Source organism: Centrocercus urophasianus, unplaced genomic scaffold, assembly GCF_019232065.1.
Source record: "Centrocercus urophasianus isolate 14NV4802_14NV808 unplaced genomic scaffold, USGS_Curo_1.0 seq_12, whole genome shotgun sequence".
Classification (NCBI taxonomy): Eukaryota; Metazoa; Chordata; class Aves; order Galliformes; family Phasianidae; genus Centrocercus; species Centrocercus urophasianus.
Window position 1 is genome coordinate 11,076,239 of NW_024884364.1, and position 18,210 is coordinate 11,094,448.

General features: G+C 39.5%; 1 long non-coding RNA gene across 2 annotated transcripts in view; it reads left to right on the forward strand.

Moving 5' to 3' along the window:
• LOC122156223 overlaps window positions 1-18,210 on the forward strand; it is a 205,757-nt gene that overhangs the window by 104,851 nt on the left and 82,696 nt on the right. The gene's annotated exons all lie outside the window — the stretch shown is intronic.

The window sequence follows — 18,210 nt, forward strand, 5'->3', positions numbered from 1 at the left end:
TGACTCTGCAATTATGTTTTTCCATAACTGTAGGCATGCTGGCAGTCCTAGGAATTGGAGTCTTGGTCTGCTATGAACTACCTTGCATGCTGGCGGACAACAATAATAGATTGCTACCCACTTTCTATCCATGAAAATAACAAGATACAAAAGCAAATATTTAATAGATAAGTAAAACCTTTTGTTGCCTGAGTGTCACTTCATGGGCCCTGAAATCTTGCACTGACTGTTAACGAACTCAAATCGTGTTTTTAATTATGACTACCAACTACAGGGATGATAGTTCTGTCATAATCACTATGACTTCAGGTAGCGTTTAAGCCTCAGGAGTAGATGGTTTCATTCAAATAAAACCATGGGATTTTTCTTTTGGCAGATAAAAAATGTTGGAAAAATATAATGGAACCGTAGTGTTCTAAACCAGAATCCTTTCCAGGAGACATCACTGTCTCCTTAAGGCATGACCAAGTTTAGCAGAGCCCTTCAGATTGTGGTTCATTTGAGACCACATTTTTACTGGAATCCTTGTCAAAAACTAAGATAAACCAGAAATATTTGTTCTTTGAGTTACCATTATTCTTCACTCTCTCTCACTGAGAGCCTTTGCTCCTGAAGGATTCTACCAGCAAGGTGGAGGCTTTCTGTGGGAAGAAGATAGATGTTTTCTCTTACTTTACCTTCCTCTTCTTTCCACAGCAGAGAGAATAAGTTAAGCAACCAGTGATTGCTCCTTCATAAAAGGCATATTATTTTAAAGCTTTACAGCTAGGCTGTTACTCATGTAATTTGTACAGTAGAATATTATGGCACGTGAGTTTATTTAAGGAGAGTGTGTGCAGTAGCCACCAAATATGGCTCTAATGGAGAGATGAAATGAAAAGATATGTATGGTAATTGCCATGTGAAGGTGAGAGTGTGCTATTACCATCACTGTGCTCTAATGGATGGAGATTACATATGGATGGATACGGCAGCAAACTGGAGCAAGGGAGATAGAAATGTATTTGTTAGGAGGCTGATGAAAATGCCTACAAAGGAAGTGATTATCTCCCAAAGTCACTGACTTAACTGACTGCGGAAGAGGGAAATTCTGATTCAGTTAGCTGTAAAGCTACGACTGGGACTACCTGTGTACTTTTGTTTTTCTCCAATCAATAAAGTGCAGGACATAAATCAGAGGAACAAGATGTTCTGACATAAGCCAGGAAAATCACTACAGTCATGAAGTAAATGAGAGAGATGAAGTGGCTTCAGTGAAGTCAGTGTTAGAAGTTCTTTGGGAGAAGAATTTCACTTTGTTTACTCACACCAGTATGTGTCAGAGCTCCCCCTGTGTTCATTAGCTACTGCAGGTAAACACTGTTTAATGCCAAAGGCAAGTAATTCTTTGTGGTTTGTTTAATGTTGCTGTACTATATTATCTAAATATTTTTGGGTACAATTCCCTGAAATAGTTTATCTTAAGCCTTATGGGAACTCTTCAGAAGCAAACTTCCTTTTTTTTGTGCCTTAAAAAAAAAAGTAACTGATATATCAGGATGAAAAGATTTTGCTGTCCTGCCTTCAGTTACAATGAGATTCAAGGGTCTAAGGTGACATGTATAGATAGGAAACTGTGAGACCTCTACTTTTAAATTTTTAAACATTTCCTACACAGGAAGGGAGAAGTTTCTTTTCTTTTCAGAAAAACTGCAGCCTGTTGCAGGCACAATGTGCATACATGCACAAAAACACAAGTTATCCAATTATCATGCTTCTTGTTGAGGAGCCTTCCGCTTTCTTCTATCTTTCAACTAAAACTTCCAAGTGTACAGTCCAAACCACTTTGAAGATAATGATAGAGTCTTGGAACATGGCTCAACTCCCCTGGGCAGAGTTTTGGAGATTCGATGCACTCCTGGCAGCCTGGGAGGCATGGGACATTCTCATCTTGCTGGAGTAACTCAAGGGCTGTGGCTCCTTGCCAGATCACTGTACTGAATTTTAGACAAGAAAAGACAAAGCCAGATCAGCATTTCCATGATTGGATGAAACCTCTAGCCAACAAGAGACTGCAGAAAGCATTGCTCATTTTTGCTTCCAAGGCAGAAATCAGTTTTTCTGAAGAATCCAGTACTACTTCTAAGCTAGAGATTGATCTAATGTTGGTGTGTTTGTGCTGCAGAGCTCTAAAAACTTCCATTTTTCACATTATAGACTTAGTGCTATTTGATATGTATTCAAAGTCAAGCAATAACATGGCTATGCCTTGTCATTGATATACAAGGTTGCCAAATCTAACAGGCTGAGCAGATCTAACAACCGTGTCTTTGTTTAATTTTGGAAAATGAATTAATGATGAATGCAAGAAATCTGTGGATGAGTGCATTCTGAAGCTGTTTTTACTGACAAAAGATTAACTAATTCAACCATGTCCTTGCCAACAGAGACTTCATATTCCCATGTAAAAGAGAAAGTCTTGCTGATAGTTCCAGTCATTGGCTAAAAATGTTGAAAATAATTATACTTGCTAGCTAGACAGGTGTTTAGATAAATCATTTCCAACTGTCAAGTGTCCAACAATTGATACTTTCCAACATATTTTCCTCTTGGAGAATTGATCTATGTGGAGAATTTGAAAGAATGGAGTAATTTCATCTAGAGGAAAAACTACTGTGTCAAGAGAAAAGGGGGCAAAATAACTTTTCATATGTAAAATGAAAAACTTTTTTTTTTCACTTGCAGTCTGATTCAGATAGAGCAGGAAATAATGAGCTTCAGTTGTAATATGAGGAATTCAGGCTATCTGTTACAAAAAACTTTTAGAAGGGACCTTTAAAAGTCACCTAGTCCAAATCCCCTGCAACGAGCAGGGACACCTACAGCTAGATCAGGTTGCTGAGAGCCGGGTCCAACCTGACCTTGAATGTTTCCAAGGATGGGGATTCGCCACACCTCTGGGCAACCCGTTCCAGTACTTCACCACCCTTACTGTAAAAAACTTCTTCCTTATATCCAGTCTAAATCTTCCCTCTTTTAGTTTGAAATCATTCTTCCTTGTCCTGCCAGAACATACCCTGCTGAAGAGTTGTCCCCTTCCTTCTTAAAGGCCCTCTTCAGATATTGAAAGGCTGCTATCAAGAGGCCATTTTCTGCAGTAGGGATGGGCTCTCTTTTTGAGACCTGTGACATGAAGGAGGACAGAGTGGGATCTCATACTTCCAAAAAATCTAGCCAGAATATATCATCTGCAAAGATTTTGTAATCTGTCAGTGGTTTTTAAGAACAGGTCAGGCGAGCATATGGAAAAATTAGGCTAAGCTGTGATGTGGGGCTGATAATTGTCTTAAAGTTCACTTTCAGCCCGTTTTTGATGGTTCTTGTTAATTATTGTGGCAACGGCTTGTTGCTTGTTGTGGAAACAAAGTGGAAAAAAAATTATTTGCTCCACTGAAGGGCCATAACAGAAATTTTTCAAGATAAAATTACTGTAAGAGATTCTATCTTAATTAATGTTATAAAGAAATACATCGTTAAACCAGACACTAGTAAGCAAGTGGAAGCAAGAAGAGGAATAGAGAGGCATGTTGGAAAGAAAGAGATTGGAGTCTGTAATGTGGTTAGTCCATGTTCCCAATTTAGAGAAAATTTGCATCTGGCTTTCCCTTTAAGTTATAGGGAGAAAAACCAAAGCAACAAACACAAAATCCAGTGTACAAAAATAGTCCTGCTCCACATTAAAAGCAGAGCAAAAGTGAATGGCAGAGCTATACCCTGTAGTAAACTGGCTGGAGGGAAACAGATCTTTTAGGTCAACATGACTCACGGCGAAGCATTTGTGTGATGAGAAAGGTTTAGGTGCCACCCTTCACATCTTCTCTGCTCTGGTAGCTGAGCCACCCACAGGCAGGCCTGGGGGCCAAAATTATCATAACTTTTATAATTTACAGGATGTACTCCAGGGCTTTATGTAGTCATAATTGCCATGTCACTGCTTCAGCAACATCCATGCAGCATACAAAGGAGTGTTCAGAAGAAAGCCACTTATCCAGGATAATGGATAGCTGGTATAAGAGGTAATTTTCTGCAGTAGGGTTGGGCTCTCTTTGAGCTTCTGAAGGAAGATAGAGTGGAATCTCCTCCTTCTAAAAAATTCCCATTGCTATGCTTTTTTTATTCCCTTTCCTGAAATATGCACTTTTAAATGTGGAATATTCAGTAGTGTCATTATGTTCATGTACCTCTACAATTTTCTTTGCAAGTCTTCTGGCATTTATCTCAAAAATATCTTTAAATTATATCACTGAGGAAGACATATAACTAAAAAAAAAAAAAAACAGCTTAAAGCTTGCTAGAAAAGGATTTTACAACTCTGCTCATCTCTTTTTTAATTTTGGTGTATGCCTAAGTGAGAATAATCTGTTTCATTTTTGATGCAAGACTTAGATATGTTTCTAGATAACTGTCTTCATCAAAATATGTGCCAGACATCATGACCAATCCATTGCCATCTCCAGTAGCTGAGCTTACATTTTACTGTGTATGATGAGGAACTCACTGGGAAAATAGGAAGGAAAGGTCTATTTGATGTTTATAGTGGCAAAATAGACTGCATTTTGTTAAATTTTGACATTTCTCTTAAGAACAATCACATCTCATAATAGCTTCAGTAAGTGCAACTCAATGCCAGTGATTCTGAAAGTAAGCAGCGAGAGTGATCTTGTCACACAATATTTGTGTAATGAAAGGGCAATACCTCCCTCAGTATTCACATTGATATTCCTGCTAACTTCCACTGCTTCTCAAGATCAAGCACTGCAGCCATGATGTGCCTTGAACCTGTAGCAATATGCAATGAAGTTAAAAATTATTCTTGTATTTAGCTGTAGTTTACATTAACTTTCAAGAGAAAAGTATTATAGCCAGAAATATTGGCTATAACTTGACCAGTGTTGTCTTCAGATCAGAAGGATGAAGCATGACCTTTTTTTGCACCCAGGGGTTTTGGGACAGTGTCTGCTGAAGGAGGTCTGGCATCTGGATGTACTATTGTTTCCACTGCCTGAGAGCTTTCCTCTTATAGACTATGTAACCCCAGTCTTGAACTTTGTTTATACCACAGGAGTCATATTCTCTATGACTCACAGAGCCTTTGGCAAACAAAGATGTTTAGCCTTTTCTGAAGGGTAAGGAGACTTCAGAGCAGTGCTAAGTTGTGAAGACTGTTGTGCTCAAATGCACCTTTGACTAAAGACAGAAGAACTTAGGAATCATGCAACAGTTGTATGAAGCGAAGAAAAACAGGAGGAAAGCCTGGGTGTATGTGTATATGTGAAAATTAGTAAATAAAAATATGTGTCTGACATGGTGCTAAAGAAAGAGTCCTTATGCTTGATCCCTGCATGCTGAGCATTTGCATCAGGCATCACATCTCTGGGTCTGACATGCCCTCAAATTAAACAATTTTGTCTCAGTTTGTCTTTCAATTCTGCTGCAAGCCTTTTCTTCATTAGAAGTCAAACAAGCCCCACTGTATAAAGCATCAAAGATACTAAGCGTAAGGGTCTCCAAATCAAAAACTGCTTGTTCTTATCCCTCTATTAAAGTAGTAAGAACTTGAGAAAAATCACAGAAAAGACAATATAAAATGTTTTCTCCACTCTTAAAATCGTTTTGTGATCACACATGTGATCCAGAGTTCTGACCTGTGAAAATCTGGTAATTTGCTGTAATCAGGTTGTTTTGTAGATAGGGAGAAGATGAAAGTTCTGAGAAAATTACAGAAAAAAAAAAAAAAAAAAGCACTGGTGAAACAGAGAGGAATGGAAAGCAGTAAATGAGAAAGCTACTGTATTATCAGGCACCAGGATCTTTGAATAAATCTTGTTGCCATCTGATACAGAGTGAGAAGAGAGGACACAGGAAGCATCTAAGTAGTAAGGCAGCCTGGGGCTTCCCCCATGGCAGTATCTCTGTGTGAATCACATCCAGTATGGTTTGCACCTGCTCTTTCACAGAAGGGCTCAGTCTTCCCCTTCTACCTTCCAGACACGTGGGTCTCTGGGGGCTTTCACTGAGTTGTGTAGGCCAGGTGCCTTCAGACAACTGCTGCAAATCCTGTAGAAACTTATCAGTGGTAGAGACAGAGGGCTTTCCAAAAGGGAAGACAATTACGCAGCAAGAAGCTCTCCATGGAAAAGATGTTAGAAGTCCTCTCTAGTTATCTTCCCCTTGTGATCACAAGGATGTAGAAAGGCTGGAAGAGGTGCTTCTCTGCTATCAGCAATATCCACAGCTCCTTCCCTGGCTGTCACCAGAAGGCAGAGCTCAGCGCTGCCCCTCTGCTCCCTCGTGAGGGGCTGCAGGCCGCCATGAGGCCTTCTCTGCTGTAGGCTGAACAAAACGTGGGATCTCCTCACATCTCCTCGCCCTCCAGATCTCTCACTATCATCATAGCCCTCCTTTGGATGCTCTCTCACAGTTTTATGGCATTCTTATGTTGTGGCACCCAAAACTGTACCCAGTGCTTGAGGTGAGGCCGTAGGCCGCACACTGCAAAGAGGAGCAGCAAAGAAGAAGGTAGAAGGTAAGAGGGTGACAGTGATCATGTTAAGAAGACTTTCTTAAAGGTCCTTTGTATATATATGCTAAAGTCATCATATTTCTCTGAAAGTGGCGAGGTGTGTCAGCTTTCCCTTGCACCTCTGTTATTATCTTGAGCTGATACAGTGGGGATGTTTCCGTTGGTCAAACAGTATCCCAGAATCATTGGGACAGTTTAGAAGGCCCTGCATAACGTTTGCTTCCCTTTTCTCTTTGCAGTTGCAATAAATGGCAGTGTGTGTGAAAAATATATATGTTTTACTACAGAAAAAGTTTGGAAGAAAGTAGATCTGGGATAAAACTAACTCAAAATAAACTAGAATTAACGTTAACTATAAATTGCTCATGCAACCCCTGAAGAAAACATGACACTGTTTATAGTACTTACAAAGAAGTTTCATTGTAGCTTACCTTTTGATTTCTCCTCTGGTGGCAAAGCTGCTCCAACCAGAGCCATATATACCCAGTGTTCACCATTGCAACACTGGATAATGAGCACTAACCAGTTAGTACTTTTCGTATGCTCACTGTGTTTCATGCTGATAAGCTTTTTCCACAAGTAAGGAAAACGTTAACCATGATTTTAGTGGAGCTCTGCAGCAGATCCCTGTGAGGCAGCATGGAGACAAAGAGACAAAGAGGCCAGTTCTCAGTCACAGGTGATTGGAGAGTTAGTTTATATTCAGCAAAGATCTGGATGTGAGACCTTGTTTGAGACTCTGCTATCACATATTGACACTAGCATAAGTCAGCTGGAAACCACCAAGGGTTTGGGGTGTGGTTCCTCAGAGGTTTAGTGCTTTGTTGTGAAATGTGAGTGCATTCACAAGTGTACTAGAAAATTAAGAGCCACCTTTTGGCAAGAAAGCTGCTATTACCATAAAGCGACGTGATTTATTTGCCAGTTCTTTTTAATAAGCATCTCTGCACTGCAGTAGCATTACCTGAGCTGAGCATTTCCTGGAAACAGCATGTAAATGCTTGAAACTACAAGGTTCCTTTCATTTTGTATTCATTTGTAGTAGCTTCTTAAAAATTATTTTCTCGTGAGATGGGGGAAGAATTCTTAGTGTACTTTTATATAGTTATACTTTTATATAAATTTTATTTATATAATATATAACTTTCATATTTATATAAATATTTATATAATAATGTAACATTTATACAATTAATGTTTACAATTCTTAGTGTGCTTTTGTCATACGTGGGGTAAGGAGCTCCTTCTTTCTTAGTGATTCAATGACATAATTCACTATCATTAACCAAAGTGATTGTCTTCAAATGAGATCTAAAAAAGAGACCGGAGATGGGAGCTACTCACAGAAGGAGAAATTCAGTTATTTTTTTCTGGGTTGCAACCTTCACAGAATAAGCCACGGTTTTGTTGTCTTTGCTGAAAGGCAATTGGAGACTACTTTCCCTCTCTATCTAAGGCTTATTGGAAGCATCACCTCACACGGATATGGTAGCAAGTATGCAGTTCTCTCCCTTGAAAGGTGTTCTCCACATTTGAATTATCTTCCATTCTATTTAGAAGTCTGTTTTGTAAAACTTGATGTGATTTTTTGTTCTTTTTGCAGTGCTCACTGCTCGTGGTACTACAACAGCTGAGATCTGTTGATGTGCTGGAGCTTACTAATGTACAAATCTTGGCATAGAGGCAGGATCCTTACCAGCAGGAGCTCTTGCCCTTTGTTTTCCCTAGTGCAAAACACTTTGACCTGGTGGTGCTCTGTTGCATTGCTCATTTCTGTCCCCAGCTGCTTCGTGAAAGGATAGTTTGCATTCAGATGGGTGCTATGGGGTGGAACTAGGGGGTGCCTTGGATGTAGCTGTTGTGGTGATTGGCCACTTTGAATTTAAATTGTTTCTTCCGCTACTCCAAGTACAGTTCAGAAGCTTGCATAAGAATGTAATGTAGTTTCATATATTGTTTCTGGAAGCTCATGACACTTGAATACAGGAAAACTGGAGAAATTCAGAACCCAACCACACTGATGATTATGGCTGGGGGCTGGCACAACTCTTGCAAAGAAAAATTGAAAATGTGTAATGTGCTTCACTTGACTAAGCAGCAGCCAATGTTGCACAAGATCATCCTCTAGATGGTTCAAGTGCCAGATGAAGACAAATGTAAGCGAGCAGTGTGAGCACGTGCAGTGGGACAAACACACAGTTAGGCTAGTAGCCAGTGCTATCAAGAGAAGAATGTAGGTAATCAACAAACTGCTACCTTTTTTGTTCTAGGAACTTTCAACATGTCTCCTCCCCTGGGAGGAGCAGGCTGGAGGAAGAGAGCCGATCAAATAAGAAGGGCAGACAGTTTGCAACCCAGCCTTTTCCAGGTGGAATAATCTGTGTTAGATGTGGGATAGTTTTCAAAGAAAATGGTGGAAACTCCACAAAACATCAACACAGACAGGCCAGGGTAGCGGTGAGTGCTCCACAGGGGTAAATTAGGAGATTGAAAAGGATGTATTTGAGGCCTATTAAGACATGTTCCATCTCTAAGCTGTAAGATTTCTGCCAAATGCACTCAGCAAACAAAGAGAAGCTAAAAATAAAATACCAAGGCATAATGATTTCCAGTTGTGTTTACTTCCTGTCTCGTTCCAATGATCAGACAGCAAAGCTGGCAGCTTTTATCCCCCTTAATCTGTGGGTCACTGATTGCACTGTTCTCAAATTCCAGGGCTCCATTTGTGCCACACAGATTTCTTTCTGAAGCTAGAGCAGTTCCTATGGCAGTTTGCAACTATGCTAACTTTCCTTTCTTATTTTTAAATTTCTTTTGGATATGGACAACCAGTGCATCTTTCCAAGAGAATCAAATGGTCATTGCGTTTAAGTCTTAGGAAAAGAATGAAGAGTAATAATAACCTGAAAAACACTATGCATACCCTCTCTCTTTTTCAGTAAAGCCCAGCTGCTGTTCTCAGCAGTCTCTGAAATAATATATGCAGGTCACACAATATTGTAAAAATATGTTCTGTTTCCAATTACTGAATTTTTGAGAATCTGTTACCATCAGTCTATCACAGAGGAGTACTACCAGTGGAGCAATGTCCTCACTCTTTTACACCTATCTGAAGCCATTTAGCCTTGTAAAGAGGTACAGATAATTTACAATGCACTTGAAAAGCAGGACAGAAATGTAGTATGAAATTGTTGCTTTACTTGTCAATTGTGGTAAATTGATTATATGCCCACGAGAAAGGGATCTATGCATGCTTTTGTCTCCTATAAAGTCTGGTCCGTTCAAGTCTTTTTCCTCACAAATTTTCTCTGTGCTCATTTTCCTACTCAAAAAACAATGGAGAGATGTGCTTTCTTTCTTTTCTTTTTCTCTTATAATGCTTTTTGGGAAAGCCTACTGTGGCAATGATTCATGCTGACTAACAGATGAGCAATTTTTGAGGAGGTTTAGAAAGCATTTGCATCTATTCCTGGAATTATGTGAACTGTATTAACAGAGTCACTGAAAAGTTAAATAAATATAGCAGCAGGAGCGGTACCTCTAGGATTCTGGCTGGCCAGCATCAGTCACAGAAATCTGGAAAGAGGCTGCCAACAGAGGGATGAAGGGTTAAGTCCTGTTTCTAGTTAGTCTGTTCCTATTGAAAACGGTGGCTGTGTAGGTGCAATTGAGAAGTATTTGTCCTCAAGACTTCAGTACAGCCAGAAAGTGCTGCATTATCTGGATATTCTTTTTCAGACTTTCTTCTAGGAGAAAACTGCATGTACTGAATGTTTTAGAAGTAAATGAATAGTGCTGTGAGCACAGCCTCACAATTAACCCATCTTGTCTTAAGCGGATATCTTCCTAAAATGTGCTGAATTTTGCTGGGGTGATAGTGTTCAAAATCCAACCGGTAGAAAGCTCCGAGCGGAAATATTGTAATAAGGAGCGAATTTGTAAGAGGAAATTTGTGAGTTTCTTGTTTGTTTGTTTGTTTTTAATGCTAAAATGAATATAAAGAGTTGGTTTCTCTTCCTTCCCCATCCCATACCTCTTTTCTTTCTCCAGGAGTGGGGGTGGGGGTAGGGACTCCCTAGGCAGGGCTCAATTTAAAGACTTTTAAAGCCCTAAATAAATGTCTTAGGAAATGGGTATTGATCTTTGCCTAGAGAATAGTGCCAAAGACATTCATCAAAGGGACAGATGAAAAGTCTGTAGGTTTTTTGTTTTGTTTGTATGTCTTGCATTTTTGGTTTTGTGTTTATTTGTTTTGCACTCCTATCAACACAAGCAGTCTGAGTGGGGACTTTATTATTAGTTTCACTATTGTTTTTCCCCTCGTCCCATGCCACTTACACATATGTTTTGAAACAAAGAAATGGGGGCACAATTGTTTTAATCTTTTCTTACCTTTTCCTTTTCTGTGATCTGTTTAAATAAATGAGCTTGCAGTCATCACTATGAGGCTACTTAGAATGGACACGTCTGATTTTGCTTATTCTATAGAAATGCTCTTGGGCTTTTCCCCTTCCTTTAAAGGTGTTAGACTTGCAGAGCTGTGCCTCAAGCACTGTTTATTGAATTTCATACTAGAACAAGTGAGAGCATGCTGATGAACCCGTGCTTGGTACTTTTCTCTCTATATATGTGCTCTTCCCTGCAGCTAACTGATCAGTGCGTTTGCCACAGCTGGCAGTGGCAGGAGCACCCAATGCTGTGGCATTCCTTCACATACTTGGCCAGGTAAGTGGGAGCTGGTACGCCTGGAGAAAAGTCTGCACCCTTCTTGTATTTGGCTAGTTAACAAGAAGGGCTGAGACAAGGCCTCCTGCACCTCTCAGCCTCTTCAAGGCTCTGCTCTCTCTTTAGTACATGGATTTCAGCCAGTTTGCTTCAAAGGGAACATGACATGGATTTAGTTTCAGGAAGGTAATTCTCTCTGTGGAAGTCCTCTTGTCTGCCTAAGCAGTTTCTTTTGTCTGAACTTTGTCCTGTGTAATTATGAAACTGTGGTAAGAATGCTGAAGTATGTTTGCCCTGATTTATTGTTCCCTTTAAGCTGTTTAGTTTTCACTGCAGTAAGAGGTTAAGAGCATGCTTTGTGGGGGTTAATTATGGTGACTTTTGTGTGATTCCACGTTGTTGACTCATAATCCAGCTATATAGATTGCCTTCAGCTGGGACTTGAGATGCTCAGGCTGTGCACAGGAAAAGCTAAGCCAAGCAGAGAGCTGACAGGAAAAGATGAACCTGCTTGGTGCTGGATGCGTATGATTTATCTACATGACTGGGAATAGAAAGGTGAACGTGCATTCATTTTCTGTCCATATTCAAACTCCATCTCAGAGGCTTCCTGAGACCACTTGTCCATAGCTTGCACCTAGGACTATTTTTGTATTTAAACAACAGCGAGTGAATGGACAGGTTTGACCTGCAGAACAACTTCAAACTTGGACTTAACTCGCAGTGTAAGCATACCTCTGGAGGCATTTGAAGGAACAGCAATGTGTACTTAGGATGTTTTTGAGAAACTAGGGCAAAACGTGCCAACCCCAGATGCAACCTTTATGTCCAGATACTTTAAAAGTCATTCATTTTGGAACAGTGTAGTATATGCGTGTTGTGTTTCAGTTGAGCTTACATTGGTTAAGAACAATTTAAGAACTATGGTTATGTTATTTCATAAAATATTTAGGGCTGGAATAGGAATAGACTGAAGTGATTTAAGGTGCAAGTACCTATTGATTTAGGTAACTTGGACACTGAAGAAAAGAACACAACAACAAAACAACAGCAAAAAGTGCTACAAACCCACAAATAATCCACCACTCTATCTCTATCTTTGGGATAACAAGCTGTGTAAATTTGGTCGCTTACATATCCCAGAAATGAGAGAGGTATAAATATCCTGCAGACTGACAGCTGGCCTTCTAAGGGAAGACTGGAGAACTGGGATGAACTAGATGAAGCCCAGTTGTGGAAGTACAGTCATGAATATCAGTCACAGTTGTGTTCTCCTTGGCAGAGCAATGATGTAGCATACATATCAATATATCGTCCAGGCTGGTTATCAATGCCAAAAATACTGTATTGTGAGAGCTGTGTTAAAAGTATTACAATCTGCTGGGGCAAAAGACAAAGTGAAAAAGAGACAAAAAGTTAAATAAGCTGTCCTGAAAATACTTTTTTTCTTCATTTTGAAAGTTGCTTTTTCAAATCTTCAGTATTTCTTGCACGAAGGAACTACTGATATCTTATTATTTGACCCAGTGGTAGTGCTTTAGGGCATTCCAGCTAGAGGGACTTGCATCATCTTGTGTAAAACAAAACCACAAACAAAATAGATGACTGAAGAATTCTTAAGTACCTGCACTGAATTTTTTTTAAAGTAAGGAGAATTACTGTATCTTGGAATTTTGGATTAGCTTTATTTCTTATGTAAGAAGCCAGTGTCACAACAGGAACAGAAGTGTGCATATTTTTCTGTTGAAACATGTCTGTTTATTTTTTTTATTATATTTCAGAACTGAAAGAATACAGGATTCTCATCTAGACTTCTTTTAACTAACAATATTTTCATTAAGTGCTTCTGCCAAGAAGGCAGTGATTGCAGCAGTAGAGGATTGTTCTTAAGTTTCCAACAGATGCCTTCCATTAAGGCAATGACAAAAGAAGGATGAAATCTTTCCATCTCAGTTCTGGGGAGCATATGCACCTATCATAGGTGTAGGAAATGACATGCGTGCTTATGATGTAGGTGCTTCTGTACAGTTTTATGTTTGAAAAGTTAATATGTCTCATTTCAACATGAAATAATAATTCAGAGTAATTCATGAGGTGTTCACTAGGATCGATGACTCAATCCAACTGGAAAGATTTTCTGATTATTATTATTATTTTTTTTTAGTGTTCCATTTCATTGTTTGTAAGTGCTACCCAAGGAGCACTGTGTAGGTGGAATTGCTTAAAGGTTAGTAAGGGTGATGTCACCTAATGGGACTGTTTGTTTGGGCTCAACAGGATAGCTAAGCAGTGAAGTATGTCTGATTTCTTTCTTCGCACAAAACTGATGTGAGAAAGTTCCCCAAATTATCAGTCGTATGACACATGAAGAAAATTAAAGAGAACAACCCTGAGATAAGAGAACTGATATTTTGTATGTAAGAAACAAACCCCAGGCTATCTTGTTTATCTGCTCTTAGTCACGTTGATCAATGTGTACTCCAGGAAATAATAGCGTTATGGTTTTGGTTCTTTTTTTTTTTCCCCCATAATGACAGGGATTAAAATGTTTTCAATTTCTTGGTGCCCTAATTGCTGGCAAAGATGTGAGCATATGGTGATTCTCTGACAAAGGCCTTAGGAGAATGTTTGATTTTTCCTTGCAAATTTGTAACTACTTTGTTGCCATAGTAATTGCTCTTTCTCTTGCTACTTGTCAGTATGGATTTTAAGAGCTCTATTAACAGAAGTGCCCATTTGGAGACGCAGTCAGAAATAATGGAGGTGGGTTCTCTTGCCTGTACTAAAGAGCTAAGTACAAGGGGAGAGGAGGACAGAGAGAAACTGACTAGTGAGTTGAAAATAAGTAGGAGAGGATAGGTGAGATAGAAGACATGAGCATGATGGAAGGAAAACAGAGAAGGAACTGAGAAGCCTCAAGGGAAGTAATCTTTGATACCAAGAAGGCTTTCGCTCTCACTATGATTATTCTGAGACCGGTATCTGAGGCTGCATTGCTTAGAAATTCTGAAGAGCCTGAGATGTGCCTGTGCTTGGTTTCCCATGAAAGATGCATCTCCATGTGCAAGGTAGTGACCTCAGCTGGGTGAAATGTACTTCAGAGGTTCAAAGGTTGTGCAAAACGTGCATCTCAAATTACTGGAAGTCACTCATTGTGACACTTCCTCAATCATCTGAAAATGACTGATTGGAAAAATTAATTCACGCAGATGCAGAGTTACACTGAATAGGACCTCTCAGTCAAAGTAATCTTACTGATATGCTGTGAAAATGAAAAAAGAAGGAAAAATGCTCAAACTACCTTTTTTTTTTCTAAATTCAAATACAGTTTTTCTTTACTCTTGATAACGTTGAATTCTGTTCCCTGAAAGTGTGCTGTTAGGGGAGCTCGCTCCACCAAAGTATTATGTGTGTAAGGCATGTTAGCAGCAGACTGGGGATTTTACATGAGGCTGAAATGACAGATTAGGACTCCATTCTGGGGAATCAGAGTAGAGAAATAAAATACTGAATGCATCTATGTGAAATTGCCCCAACTCTGCAAAATTTTATCAGCTTTCCTTTACTCTTTTTGACAGGACAAGAGAGAGTATTTTTGGTGCATTTCTACCTAGGGTTTGTAACTTTTCACCAAGGTTAATCCCTAATTTGGCTGAGATATCCCTGCTGCTTTCTTCACTCATTTTCTACAACAAGGATTTTTGATTCAGCATAGAAAATTTAAAAGCTATTGCCATAAGGCCACTGCACACAGAATAATTTCATAATCAGTGGTAGTTATGCTGATTCTCCGTTTGCACATAGTGACCAAGATGGTGAAGTAACAGGAAAGCTGAAGTGTGCAACGATTGATCTTGCTCACCACCTTGCTCTTCGTTTTTCATATTGAGGTTTCTGCATGGCTGCTGACATCTAGCTGTGTCTCGGAATGGGAGTGGAGGGAGGAGCAGTGCAGGTCTGTACATCTGTAAGGAAAGAGATAGGGGATTATCTTTTAGGAGGTCAGAATCGTTTCATGAATCTGGGGCACAATAAAACTATACTCTGTCCCTGACATGGTTGGTCAATAATCTGATGCAGTGTTAACTGAACCCGATTTATGGTTTTCACATATATGTACCTCTGTGTGACTTTGAGCTAGTTATTTTTTTCCCCCAGGATTTCTGTACGTTACCAAAGCAATATATGAGATCATTTGCTTTAGAAAAAACAGGCTTTTATCCTTTACTGTGTCGTTTGTGAACCTTTCAATTGGCCTAATTCTTCCTACAGCTGGTTAGAGCTGATGCTTTTATAGTCATAGTTTTCTGAGGACCTAAAGGTGTATTGATATATTGCCAAAATAAATTTTCTTTTTAAAGTCACAGAGAGCTTACCATAGTTTAAAGGGAAATAACTTCCTCTTTTTCCCTTAATTTTTGGGAGATTTAAGACTTCTTAAAATGACTATTACTACTTTTATTTCTTTTACTGTGGGGAATTTCAGGCTTGTGTGGCATGGATGAATGGGAGTCCTAGTAACCAGTGGAGAAGGTGGCAGGTCGTTTTTTGTTTCCGACAGTACTGGTGGGAATTCTGCCTTTTGCTTGTCATAAGAAGTCCTTTGTACATTTCCCCTTTCTTTACACTTTAATCAAGCAAAACACTTTCAGCACTCAAGTGGTCTCATTTGCTTTCAGTGACAATATTCACAGACTTAACATAAAGCATGTGTTGGAGTGCTCTGCTGGGTCAGGGCCTGCTTTACTTGGGCTGCATATCAAGTCTGCATGTGTGTTATTCTAGACTTTCTTAACTTCACAGCACCAATCCTGCATTGTATTTAGTATTTGCACACAATCTACATTTGTAGAAGAGAATATATTAACCAAAACATATGTGGATAGGAAACACAGATGTGTCACCTACCTGTGCTCATTAGAGCTAGGATATGCAGAATGCTTGTTTCTTAAAAACTGTACTTACAAGGAACTTTGTCTTTTTTTTTTCTTTTTTTTTTTCTCCTTCCAATTCACGGTGTTTCATTTTGAGATTTCAGGGTGCTGACTTAAAGAAATAATAAAGTAATTAAAACAGTCCATCCATAGCAGAAACATCTTCGAGTTTCTGCTATGCAAAAACCTGTGCCTGTTCTTGCCTCTTCAGTTGATCAGTATTCATCTGTACAAGCCTGAAGGTGCAGCCCAGGGTTTTTTACACTGAGACATGTTAAAGGTATGTCCACACTGCTGTTTCTGCTTTAAGGTAAGGAAAGCAGCAGAGGTATGGGAGCTGCCTACCATGAAGTAATAGAGTAGTAATTCTATTTGTCATCGAAAGGCATGAGCCAGTTAGCTGAAAGCCATCTCTTGTATGACTATGCAAACATAAGAGCAATTTTACTAAATGCTAAGAACAAAACAGAGACTCATCTTGTAATTAGAAAATTAAGGATTCATGTGATCCTGATAGGCAACTAGTGACAAAGCCAAGTGTCCTCTGAGTCACATGAAATGGTGACCCGTGCTGATTCCATCTCCTGTTCTTGCCATACAGTCCTTTATAAATAATCTCCTAATCAGAATCAACAGCTCTGGCTTGACATCTGGGAGATCTTGGATCTGGAAACAGCTACCAGGAAATGAGTATCTCCAAGGCAGATGCTTTGGCTGCAGTTTCAGTTAGACATACTTTCAAAATCTCAACCTTCCCTGGAACCCTGGGCAGTGAGTGGGTTTTGGTTCTCTATTTTTCGTGCTGATTGTATTGTGGAGCAACCACACACGCGCACACATGCACACAAATATATATATATATATGTATATATAAACAGCAGCGTTCCTCAAAGTGTCAGCTTTCTATTCTGTCTATCAACAAACATTCTTTCTGTGTAATATCTGTTTTCGGTTGAACACCTTGTTGAAATGTGAACCTGAAAGTCCTGTTCTAGTTTTCATTACTGTAGGTAGCTTGCTTTCAATGGTGTGTGTGTCAGTAGCCACAGTTTCAAACTGGAGAAAGCTTCCTCCTTCTTTTGCAAATTTGAAGAAATGTTTTGACTTCACAACTTCTAAAATAAAAAAAAATAATAAAAAAAAAAGATTTTAAATCAGACTTTTTTCCATTAAAAATGCCTATAGAAGCTGAAATTAACTAGAAAAGAACGAGACACAACTGCAAGTCTCATTTAGAGCTGGAACCACACAGTATTTGGTGGCAGTGCAACTGTGTTGCCTCCCTCTATAGGAAACCAAAGCACTGTGTGGCTGCACAGCAATGAATCTTGTCTCAGCAATCTTCATCAGCTGCTGAACCAGCTCTTGTTCTATTCCTAACGCAGCTAGGATGTGGACCTTACAGACTGCCTGGTGATCCAGAGGCAGCTGATGTGCTGCTGACTTCTACTGAGGCAGACACAACAGTTTAGGCAATTTGTGTCAGGTACAGTGGTGGGGGAGGCAGTTTCAAAATGTGTTACTGTGGTTAAAATTCTAACTTCGGTAAGTTTAATCTTTAATCTTTCTCATGAAATGTTTCAGTAGTTGGAGGTCCATCTGTGCTTTTCACCACCTGGGGAAGTGGTAAGATTGTCTAGTTGATCCACGACTGGACCTTTCTAGTTCTCTTTTCTTGTCTCATGGCAAAGAGATTTCTTCATGGTGGAGAAGATGTGGCTATGCAGGAAGCAGTGTTTCAGAGTCGTTCGTAAAGATCCTTAGTGTCTTTTGAACTGGAGATATATACATGTTCTTTCTCAATCAGCATAACAAACCCATTCCAAAATTGTGTTTCTGGTTGTGCCACTCAGAAAGAGATAAGCCCTGTGAGGGTAGGAATGGCACAGTAGGAATCACTTTGCACATTTAATGTGATCGATGCGTTGCATGCTCAGCCAAAATAGTGCATGGAATGGGGGAAGATGGCAGTGCAACCTCATCTGGTCA